General features: G+C 37.6%; 1 pseudogene; it reads left to right on the top strand.

The window, feature by feature from the left end:
• Positions 1-7,745: 7,745 nt before the first annotated feature.
• The window catches only part of LOC117395248 (P2X purinoceptor 4-like), a 40,048-nt pseudogene continuing 35,389 nt past the window's right edge, over positions 7,746-12,404 (top strand).

Below are 12,404 nucleotides of genomic sequence, written 5' to 3'. Positions count from 1 at the left end.
TTCAACGTCCTGTCCCTGCCTATTGGCTTAGCATCGCAGAACAAGCAGGGGCGGCACATTCAAATGTCAAACTGTACAGTCAGACGCGGAGCATTTAGCTTGTTTGTTTTTACGCTACTGACTGTCTCTGTTGAACCGAATACTGTTTTGTTTTTAGCCGTATTTTTATTTTCATCGGCAGACGTGCTCTGGATGCAGGCACAGTGCTGACATGTCATTTCCTAAAATTATATTAAGCAAGGTTTCGGGTAAATATATAAAGAAAAAAGGGAGTGTATATTTGAGCACTAGTACAACAAGACCATGTACGGAATTAAAATGAATGGACTATAGAATAGTCTTTTTTGGGTTTTTTTTTTGGAACAATTTAATTGGTTTAAAAGCAAAAAAGATTATCCATAAACTAATGTTAACAGAAAATACATATAAAAATAGAATTTCGACAAAAGCTGCCGGGAAGCACTGTCGCTGCTGATTGCTTGTTTCTACGCGCTTTGAAAAGGGAGTCTCGTCTTCCAGAATATCACTTACAATGTGCGCCATCAAAAATAAGAATAAAGTTTCTAAAGAAGATGATTTCAGCAAGCTAAAACACCACACGAACACTTGTCATGTGACACTTTCTATATTGGCTTGCTAGCTTGCAATGGTCTGCTGGTCCGCGGCGGTGCGGCACTGAGCGCTGGTTTAACATGTTACAGGTGTTACACACCAGCGCCAGTAGCACTGAGCGCTTTTCACCTCCAGCGACAGTGTGTCACTGACGCTGGCATGCGTATCTGGTGTTAAACGAACCATCTGAAATGGTTCTATATAGACACTTTTAGGGTTCCATATATGAAGCACGCCAAAGAACCTTAAAAGGTTATAGAACTCTTTATTCTAAGAGTATACTAGCATGCGCTTGATGCGTAGGCTACATAACTCTGAATGTTTGTAGCAATTGACACAATAATATATAACGCAAATGCAAATTACAAAATGTACACTACACAATCTGATGGCAAGAAAAATAGAACACAAATTAGTTGTATTTATCTTTATTAATAACAGCATGTTATATTATTTTACATAATGTTAGTAGTGTACGCTATATGTTCTATCACCATGTTAATTTTTAACCAATGAGAATGCAGCATTTGGTTTTGACAGGTCCCCTAGCCAATCAGAATCGACCAGAGGTTCCGACTCCCAGTTTCGGTCATGTGTTTGTAGTCTTTAAGCAATTCCGGAAGTCCCACCCTCCCGTCAAAACTAAAATGTATCAAGTGTTGAAAAAATTAAATGAGTAAAAAGGGAAAACAAAAATGTATAAAATGTTGAAAAGATAAAGCACGTTTTGAAAATAAAATGAGCAGTAAAATGTTAAAAACAAGTTTACAATGCATGTGCTTAAAATGAAAAACCGTTTAAAAACAGAGAAATGTGAATTGTTAAAACCTGCAGAGAACAGAGAACCGTGTCTGTTGAAAAAAGACTAAAAACGTGCTAAACAGTTTAAAACACTTCTTAACTACCACATAGATAGATAAATAAATAAAACAAAGTAAGATGTGAGAACCTGTAGACATTGTTAACATTTAAAAAAAACGTATTTTACATAGCTTTAGACCTAAGCACAAGTTCCAACTTTGTTACAATGTATTTGCTTAAAGAATTTATTTTTTTTTTTTTTTAAAATAAAATACTACAAACCTTAAATGTGTCTGCGGGAAAGAGAACACTGCTGTACACTAATCTGTGCCCTGCAGGAGCTAAGGGCGTCGCTCGAAGATAAGAAACTAGGGGAACCCCAGCACTGGCTAGCAGCATCGCTGGGCATGTGCGAAGGGTGTTGCTGGTACGTCTGTTCGAAGATAAGAAACGGTACAGAACCAAACGGCGAATCTCTGCAATAAATGGTAAAAACAAGGTTGCAATGCAGTTACTTAAAAATGAAGAACAATTTTAAAAGGGGAGAAATGTGAATTGTTAACACGTGTAGAGGTTGCATGTCCAGAGCTATTTTGCGGCGACACAGAAGGAAGCGACACAGGATGGCTTTAAACAGAGCAGTGTGTATATTTAATAAAGACAAAATGTTTAAAATAAGGAACAACCTGTTAAAAATGTACATACTTACTTAACCCAACACAAACAAACAAACAAACAAACAAACAAACAAACAAACAAACAAACAAACAAGGGCTCTGCACTCTTGACCGGAGGGTCGTGGGTTCAATCCCAGGTGGGGGACGCTGCTGCTTGAGCAAGGTACTTTACCTAGATTGCTCCAGTAAAAAAAATAACACCCAACTGAATAAATGGGCAAGTGTATGTAAAAATAATGTGTAAAAAATAATGTAATTTAATTGGTTTAAAAGCAAACAAGATTATCCATAAACTAATGTTTACAGAAAATACATATAAAAAGAGAATTTCGACAAAAGCTGCCGGGAAGCACTGTCGCTGATGATTGCTTGTTTCTACACGCTTTGAAACGGGAGTCTCCTCTTCCAGAATATCACTTACAATGAGCGCCATCAAAAATAAAAATAAAGTTTCTAAAGAAGATGATTTCAGCAAGCTACAACACCACACGAACACTTGTCATGTGGCACTTTCTGTATTGGCTTGCTAGCTTGCAATGGTCTGCTGGTCCGCGGCGGTGCGGCACTGAGCGCTGGTTTAACATGTTACAGGTGTTACACACTGAGCGCTGGTTTAACATGTTACAGGTGTTATACACCAGCGCCAGTAGGCACTGAGCGCTTTTCACCTCCAGCGACAGTGTGTCACTGACGCTGGCATGCGTACCGGGTGAAAATGTAAGCAAGTTTATCTTTGACAGATATTTACAAATCCCTATATTTATAATAAAGAATGAACAGTTAAGGGTTTGGAATGAACTTTTCTTCGTGTTGACAGGATATTTGTGTTAATAATCTCAAGAGTGCGATGTACGTCAGAGGCATCGACAGACATGTTAACACATGGACGCTACAGCGTTTGACAGCTGACCAGTTTGTGTGGCATAGAGGATGGACTAAACTAATATCTCGACACACAAAGCATAGTGTTTACAGCTGGGCATTAGATACAATTTGATCATGTAAATGAAGCACGTTTTACTATGGAGGTGACATTGGTACCTAGTTTCTCTATTTCACTTCAGTCGTGTTAGAATTCCCCTGGTAAAAATGAAACGGTGGCACTACCTCCCAGCTCAGGGAGATATTTATGTTCCTTCATTTCAGTGCATTCAAACTTTAGCTTTTTATGTTCAGGATCTTTGAGGAGGAGCCCCTCTGTCAAAGAGTCTGCATACTGTATTGTGAAGAATGTGGTTATCAAGTGACTGCATTACACCCCAGATAGGGCAGGTGTAAGTTAGATAGCCACGAGAGACGACAAGTTAAAGAAGAGCCCCTCACCCCCTTGTTTTTACACACTCTGTTTTAACAAGTCAATTTGTAACCAAGAAAAAATCCTTAATGTGAATTTAGGATACCTTCATAAATTATTCTTTGCAAAGAAAATGCTTAACATCTGCTTAAAGTATTTGTTGGTGTTTTCTTTATATATACATATTGGATATATGAGTGTTTGTAGACAAAATGCACGCATACAGAATGCAAAATGTGTGCTCACACACCCCGAACTATGTGTGTGTTGCAAATAAATAACAAGAAGCAGCGGATCCGTCCTGTAACGTGGAAGCGCAATACAAGCGAACCGTTTCACAGGATGTGGATAAGTACCTGTTTGTAAATATTGTAAATGTTTTGTAAGCAATGTTTTCTGATGACTAAATTGGAATATTTTTTAATTTATTGTTTTTTTTAAGATTTCAGTTTGCATAACTGAATTACTGGCACCACATGTTTCAATACTACACAGTAGTTGTTTGCAGAACACTGACACAAAACCGTTTCTAAAAGGACAATAATGTGAACACCATGAGGTCGGTTGGCCACTTGGCATCTTAAAACACCACATTTTCTTAGCTGACATCACAAACTGGACATTCTCAAGAACACCCATCCCAGCTAATGAGGGGCCCAACTAGCATTTCTAAAGTTTAGTTATTTTCATCTTGGCTAAAATAACAAACTCTTGAACACCGTAGCTTGGAAAAATATAACTAGCACACACACGCACGCACGCACGCACACACACACACACACAGTGTGAAGTGTAAGGGCAACAAAAGAGGATAGTTTTACAGTGTGTGCCCTGTGCTAAGAACTCCACAACAATTGTTTATCGCAATTGCATTGCCGATTCTCTTGTGAAACTGGCTGGACAACCTCTAGATAGCACCGCAGGACACAGCAGGTTGTAGGCTTTGAAATGCGCTGTCCACTTCTTTAGCTGTCTTGCTTGTCAAAGGGCCAGGCCCTGCATCCTTAGACAGCGCAGCTATACATGCTATAATGTAACCTAAAATCATCGTTGAAGTTTCAATACCAGCACATCTCTAATCTCTAGTTCATTTTGCCATTGCTACTCAATGTCAGCAACCACCGTTCTGTTTCTCTTGAAAAATGCTCCCTATTTGGTTTATGCATCGTGTAAGCTTACTGGTCTGTTAACCAATTTGACACTTATTTTCTTTATGCAGACACCCCACTATTCTGCACACTTTTTAACAGGATATCTGGAATAGTTTTTCGTGCAGTTTTCTGTAAATGCAGTCCTATGTATGAAAAACTTTAAAACGGGAGTGACATGCTGTGTAACGAGAAGTGTTCTATGTCATTTTATTAACTTTTTAAAATTGTTTAACATTCCCCTCTTTAAAACTGTTCTCATTCTACCTAAAGGAATTACAGCAGACTCTTGTACTTATCGCCTCTAGCCTATCACCACAGGCCAGTGCAATCCCCAGCCCCTCGCTCATGAGGGGGATCTGTCGCTTGTACAATTCTCTCTCAGTCTGCCATGCTCACACAAGAATAGACACAGTCGAAGTTTATCACATTTTATTTTAAAACAGTTTTTTGCTTTAAGTAAATACGTTGTAACAAAGTTGGAAATTGTCTAAAATATGACCGCTGATAGTCAATGTTTGTACCATATTGTTTTGACGTTTTGAAGCTTTAAAATAAATAAACTTAAATAGACATTCATGATCCGTGCATTTCAGCATAAACGCCTGGTTTCAAAGTGTTTAAATACGTGCCTAAAGACTGTTTTGTTCAGATGATAATCCTTCAATCTGTACTTTTGAAAACTTTTGTGTTTTTTGTATACTTCTGTATAAGCTACAGGCCTCTTCAGCATTGCCAAGAGAGACCCAAACTGATCTTTCTGCACAGCTGGGTCAACATATGCCTTATTTTAATTGTATAAATTAAAAAAAAAATACATCAACAACTCTATACTTTAGTTTTATTTACCATTTTACGGTAACAATTTGTTTTCTTTATATCAAAATTGACTTGAAAACTTTAAAACTGTTGTTTTAAAACTAAACACATGGCCCTGAACCGAGGTAAAACTTCTGTAAAAACTACAATCACGTGACAGGAAGGGGCGTGGCGCTTCCACAACGCCCTCAGCACCCTGGGGGAACTGCAGCCACACTCTCAATTCTCTCTGTTTGTTCAGATACAGACAAGCACTGACACTGAAAAGGTTTGTAGCGTCTTATTTTAAAACTGTATTTTTTTTCTTCAGTTTATGTAAACACATTGTAACAAGTCTAACATAGCAGCAGCCGATAGTCAAGGTGTGTATTCTTTTTTTATTTTTTATTTGACATTTTAATGTTTTAAAGCAGGGGTGCCCAAGTCTGGTCCTGGGGGGCCGATGCCCTCCTGGTTTTTGTTTAAACTGTACACTAAATTGATTAATTGGACAAATTAAGCTTCTAATAAGGGCTTGATTGGTCCAATTAAGTAATTTTGGGCACAGTTGCAACAAAAGTCAGGAGGGACATCGGCCCTCCAGGACCAGGATTGGGCACCCCTGTTTTAAACTCAAGACACTTGGTACAGACATTTCAGAAGCCGACCCTGCTGTTTTAGACATGCTTGTACATCCAGCTGTGTAAAATAAATAATGCAAGAAGGTTTTTTTTTAAATGTTAACAATGTATACAGGGTCTCACATTATTATTATTTAATTTAATTTATTTATTTATGTATTTATTTATTTGTGTTGGGTTAAGTATGTACATTTCTTAAACAGGTTGTTCCTTATTTTAAACATTTTGTCTTTTTTCAACAGACACGCTTCTCTGTTTAAGACCATCCTGTGTCGCTTTCCTTCTGTATAGGTCAATTTAGCTCTGTACACACAGCATCGGATCGTTGTTCATTATAAAACACTTTATTTTATTTATTTATTTATTTTTAAACGGACACGCTTCTCTGTGTAATGTACTTGTTTTTAACATTTTACTGTCTTCGTTTTCAAGCTCGTTTATTTTTTCAGCACTTCGTACCCTTTTTGTTTTCACCCATTTTACTGCTCATTTTATTTTTCTGAAATAAAGAATAGAACAAACTGTATACCCTTGTTTTCAAACTTATTTTTATTTTTCTAAAAAGCTTATTTTATTTTCTGAAATGACACATATAACAAAACAATGTATTCTCCTGTTTACCCATTTCACTCTAAATACATTTAAATTAAAAATGAATACCCCAAACCTTTGTTTAATTCGCTATTTTAATGTGATAAACTACAATCATGGAACACGGATTCCAAAAGTGCATTAACAACTACATACACGTGACAGGATGGGAGGGTGGGACTTCCGATATTGCTTAAAGACTACAAACACATGACCGGAACTGGGAGGCGGGACTTCTGGTCCTGATTGGTTAAGGCCGCCTGTCAAAACCAAATGCTGCATTTTCATTGGTTAAAAATTAACATGGTGATATCGCATATAGCGTATTCTACTGACGTCACACGTGAGAGGTTTTGGACATTATTGCGGGTATTTTATTTGGTTATATTTTGAGTAGTTTTAAAATATTTACGATATGACTAAGCAAAATACTAAGCTGTATGATACACAACCATTAGTGTTTACATCACTGTTGCTAAACATTGTAACAATGACACGCATCAATATTTGTCATATGATGTACATTTCATTATTACCTTGGGCTACAAACGGAGCACTTTCTAAAAGGCACAGTCTGGTAACAGGCGTTATTGCAAATAAGAATTTGTTCTCAAAGGTTTTACTTGATTAAAGAAAAGGAATGATTTTTCATATGATTCGTATCAGCGTTATTCCACAATTAAAATAAAAGGCTAAAATTGAGTGCCCCCAACATCTTTAAACAGCTTGTTGAGTAGTAAAAACGCGCTGGATACTGAACTAAACTGCAGCTACGTTTCAGCATGAATGTGACACTGACAGTGTGCCTCGTTCGCCAGAAGCAGTTTTATTGAACAAGTATGTTCACTAAATTTAAGCATTGCCTGTGTCGATGATGATTATATATGAGAAGTGTATTGATATGGTTACCAAACAACCAAAAAAAGCCTTCATAGTTTTTGCAAGTGTACAAATAAAAACTCTCCGACAGCAACTTATTCCGCAGCAAACGGATTCCGAGGATCCCTGGTAATTAAGCACATAAAACACAAAAAGTTGAAATTGCAAATAATGTAGTTGCTATTTGTTACACTGGGGAACATCAGAGGTGAGTGTGATGTCACAACTTACGCTCCTGCTTGGGTTGGGTTTGGGCGGGTTTTTAGGAAGAATTGGTGAGTTTTTGTAAAAATAGTTGGCAACCCTGTCGAGCACTAGAAAAGGCAGCACTGGTGCTAGTAGTACATGTGACAAGAGTATCTTGCTGCCAGTGTTAAGGAACAGAATTTAGAACACTATATTTATTTTTATTTCTTTAAACAATTTCAGGCACACAATGGGTCTGTGGAATTCCATTAGGTACTACAATACAGTTAAATACTTGCAGATTAAAAGCAAAAAACTGGCATGCCTGAAATGGAGTATACACGGAATCATTTTCATATCGATCTGGTGAGTCACAAGTCAAAGACTTCTACTGACAAAGCACTAATGCTCTGAAAGAAATTGGACATATTTAATTGAGGACTTTCCTCTAGTAAAATATCGGGTAAAATGTACTTGTTGTTACTATTAGTAGTACTAACCACCTTCTTCTTCTTCTTCTTCTTCTTCTTCTTCTTCTTCTTCTTCTTCTTCTTTGTGGTAGTCGTAGTAGTAGTTGTTGTTGTTGTAGTCATAGTCGTAGTGGTAGTATTAAGAATAACACACAACATAATACAATTCATTTATTTACATCACTTCTTTTTTTGTGAAATATCATTAATAAATTAGTTTTTTTTTCTTCTATGCTGAAGTAGCATAGTTCAGATCCCTGAATTTGCATTGTTTTGAAACGAAGGTCTTAAAGTGAGACTGGCCACAACGAAGGAGAGAATTATTAAACTATTCATTCCTGTTGTTTGTCATCATCCTGAGTGATTCAGAGTTCTGTTGCTCCCGTATTGAGATTAGTGTTCCTTCTATTTGACAACATATTTGAGTTAAATGCACTTCTACCTATGACATGTAACACTACCATTGCACTAAGATCAAACTATCCGCCTGATTTTCAGAAGGGGCAAAGTGAAAAACAGGTCGCAAAACACCTTTGTGACACCAGATAGCTGGCAAGCTGTATTTTCAAAAGCCAGCTGCTCGGAGGCATTTCAGGGTTCGTGCTTTATGAAAATACACTCGCATTACAGCTTGTTAAGCAATTGAAGTCCGCAATTATTCTGTTTTGCAAGTCGAGTGCGGTCCAGCAACAGCTGGGGACAGATCAGGCATCTGTCAGTCTTCTGTGTCAGAGATACTGGCTGATGTCACAGATGCGCTTTTCCGTAGGGCACGGGAGTATAATATTTCCAATTGGAGGTGAGGAACAAAATAGAACCAAACACAAATGCTATCAGTTGTCTGGCTTCCCAGATATGCCCTGGTGTAATAGATTGCACACACGTTGCAATATCGCCGGATTCAAGGAATTAAACTGCTTTCCGAAACATAAAACATCATCATTCTTTATATTATTTACTGAGTCTCACACGTGCAGCCAATACAACTTTAGTACACTCTGTCAATATAAACTTGGTACTTCACGTATTCTCCTAGAATAGGGCACCATCTATTGGCATATCCCGGTATTGCAGGTACACCGACATAACTGAATCCCAGTAACTTAACACAGTATCATTACATCTCCCCTTCTTTATAAGTATTCCAGTGTTTTGTAAGTGCAGGGGTGGACTACCCTGACCCTAGTGGCTATACAGGGATTATTCTGTCCCAGACGCTATCCAGTAAGAATTCAGCTTTCTGAATTCTAACTGGATAGTGTCTCTTCATGAATATAATATTAGTGGGTACAGAATATAATATTAATGGGTACACACTGTATAGGAAAGACAGGCAGGACAGAAGAGGCGGAGGGGTAGCGCTATACATAAGAAATAGTCTTGAAGCCCAGGTGTTCAATCAGGTCAAAGAAAACAATGCAGAATCAATATGGGTCAGAATAATGGACACAAATTCAAAGGGCATAATAATAGGAGCATGCTATAGACCGCCAAATTCAGTCGCTGAGCAAAATAATCTGTTATACAATGACATTCGAAATGCATGTAGAAAAGGAGAAGCCATACTAATGGGGGGTTTCAACTTCCCCCGTATAAAATGGGAAAACCCGATGGGGGGCACGACGGACGAAATTGAAATGGTGGAAATGACAAATGACTGCTTCCTAACGCAATTTGTCAAGGCACCGACTAGAGGGGAGGCATGCCTTGATTTAGTCTTTTCAAATAATGAAGACAGAATAACTAAAACAGAGGTCAGAAAGCCATTGGCAAACTCAGACCACAACATGGTCTCATTTGAAATATTTTTTAAAACCCCAAAAGTAATGACTAAAGCTAAGGTTTACAATTTTAGAAAAGCAAACTATGAAGGTATGAAACAGAGACTAACAGAAGTAGATTGGAGTAAAATAGAGAAAACATCCACAGAAAAAGGATGTCTGTTTTTTAAAAATGTAGTACTAGAGGCGCAAAACAATTATATCCCAAAATAGACAAATCTAAATCTAAAACAAAATGGCCAAAATGGTTTAATAGATCAATTAAAAAAATATTCAGCGAAAAAAGGCACTTTACAGAGCATTTAAAAGGGACCAAAAACAAAGTAGACAGAAAGAGTACTTGGAACTGCAAACATAAGTCAAAAAGGAAGTTAGAAAGGCCAAGAGAGAGATAGAAATCAATATTGCTAAGGGGGCTAAAACCAATTCCAAAATATTTTCCAATATTATAACAGCAAGAGAACATTCAAAGAGGAGGTTAAATGTCTAAGAGACACAAATGGCAAACTCATAGATGAAGAAAAAAATAGCAAATATATTAAATGATTACTTTTCACAAGTTTTTACAAAGGAGGACACGGACAACATGCCCGACACATTCGACCTGTTCCTATCCAGTTTTAAATAACTTTAGCATAACACAGGTAGAAGTGTTAAAGGGACTAGGAGCTCTTAAAATAAACAAATCCCCTGGGCCAGATGAGATCCTCCCAATAGTACTCAAGGAAATGAAAGAAGTTATTTACAAACCGCTAACCAAGATCATGCAACAGTCTCTTGACACAGGGGTTGTACCGACAGACTGGAAAATAGCAAACGTAATACCGATCCACAAAAAGGGAGACAAAACCGAACCAGGTAACTGCAGACCTTAAGCCTGACTTCTATTATATGTAAACTTATGGAAACTATAATATGATCCAAAATGGAAAATTACCTATATGGTAACAATATCCTGGGAGACAGTCAGCATGGTTTTAGGAAAGGGAGATCATGTCTAACTAACCTACTTGACTTTTTTGAGGATGCAACATTGAAAATGGATAATTGCAAAGCATATGTCATGGTTTATTTAGATTTCCAGAAAGCTATTGACAAAGTCCCGCATAAAAGATTAATTCTCAAACTGAACACAGTAGGGATTCAAGGAAATGCATGCACATGGATTAGGGAGTGGTTAACATGTAGAAAACAGAAAGTACTGATTAGAGGAGAAACCTCAAAATGGAGTGAGTTAACCAGCGGTGTACCACAGGGATCAGTATTAGGTCCTCTGCTCTTCCTAATCTACATTAATGATTTAGATTCTGGTATAGTAAGCAAACTTGTTAAATTTACAAACATTACAAAAATAGGAGGAGTGGCAAACACTGTTGCAGCAGCAAAGGTCATTCAAAATGATCTAGACAGCATTCAGAACTAGGCAGACTCATGGCAAATTACATTTATTAGAGAAAAGTGTAAAGTATTGCATGCAGGCAATACAAATGTGCATTATAAATATCATATGGGAGATACTGAATTTGAAGAAGTGAACTATGAAAAAGACCTAGGAGTTTATGTTGACTCAGAAATGTCTTCATCTAGACAATGTGGGGAAGCTATAAAAAAGGCCAACAAGATGCTCTGATATATTGTGACAAGTGTTGAATTTAAATCAAGGGAAGTAATGTTAAAACTTTACAATGCATTAGTAAGACCTCACCTAGAATATTGTGTTCAGTTCTGCTCACCTCGTTACAAAAAGGATATTGTTGCTCTAGAAAGAGTGCAAAGAAGAGCAACCAGAATTATCCCGGGTTTAAAAGGCATGTTGTATGCAGACAGGCTAAAAGAATTGAATCTATTCAGTCTTGAACAAAGAAGACTACCCAGCGATCTGATTCAAACATTCAAAATCCTAAAAGGTATAGACAATGTCAACCCAGGGGACTTCTTTGACCTGAAAAAAGAAACAAGGACCAGGGGTCACAAATGGAGATTAGATAAGGGGCATTCAGAACAGAAAATAGGAGGCACTTTTTTACACAGAGAATTGTGAGGGTCTGGAACCAACTCCCCAGTAATGTTGTTGAAGTTGACACCCTGGGATCCTTCAAGAAACTGCTTGATGAGATTCTGGGATCAATAAGCTACTAACAACCAAACGAGCAAGATGGGCTGAATGGCCTCCTCTCATTTGTAAACTTTCTTATGTTCTTATGTTCTTATGTTCTTAATCCTCTCCTGAGGTTCACTTTTTTCAGCCACTTGTTTCCTTTGATGCTTCACTTCATTTGCTTCAGGTTTCTGTTGTCTTTATCAAATCCCTTCAGTTTCTTCTGTACTGATGCCCTTCTGATTCCACAATGCATGAGTGTGGCTGTGTGCTATTTGTTAGAACAACAGCAGGTCTCCACATTCTCTCCTCCCTTACCCTCACTGTATCTCCTGGCTGAGGCTTCAGAAGTTTTGACCCTCGGTCGTAGTATTATTTTTTCTCGGTTTACTTTTAGCTTTTGTGTAACTCCTCTTGCTACTTGTGGT

Source organism: Acipenser ruthenus, chromosome 35, assembly GCF_902713425.1.
Source record: "Acipenser ruthenus chromosome 35, fAciRut3.2 maternal haplotype, whole genome shotgun sequence".
In the NCBI taxonomy this organism is placed as follows: domain Eukaryota; kingdom Metazoa; phylum Chordata; class Actinopteri; order Acipenseriformes; family Acipenseridae; genus Acipenser; species Acipenser ruthenus.
This window is presented reverse-complemented; position numbering and strand designations above follow the sequence as displayed.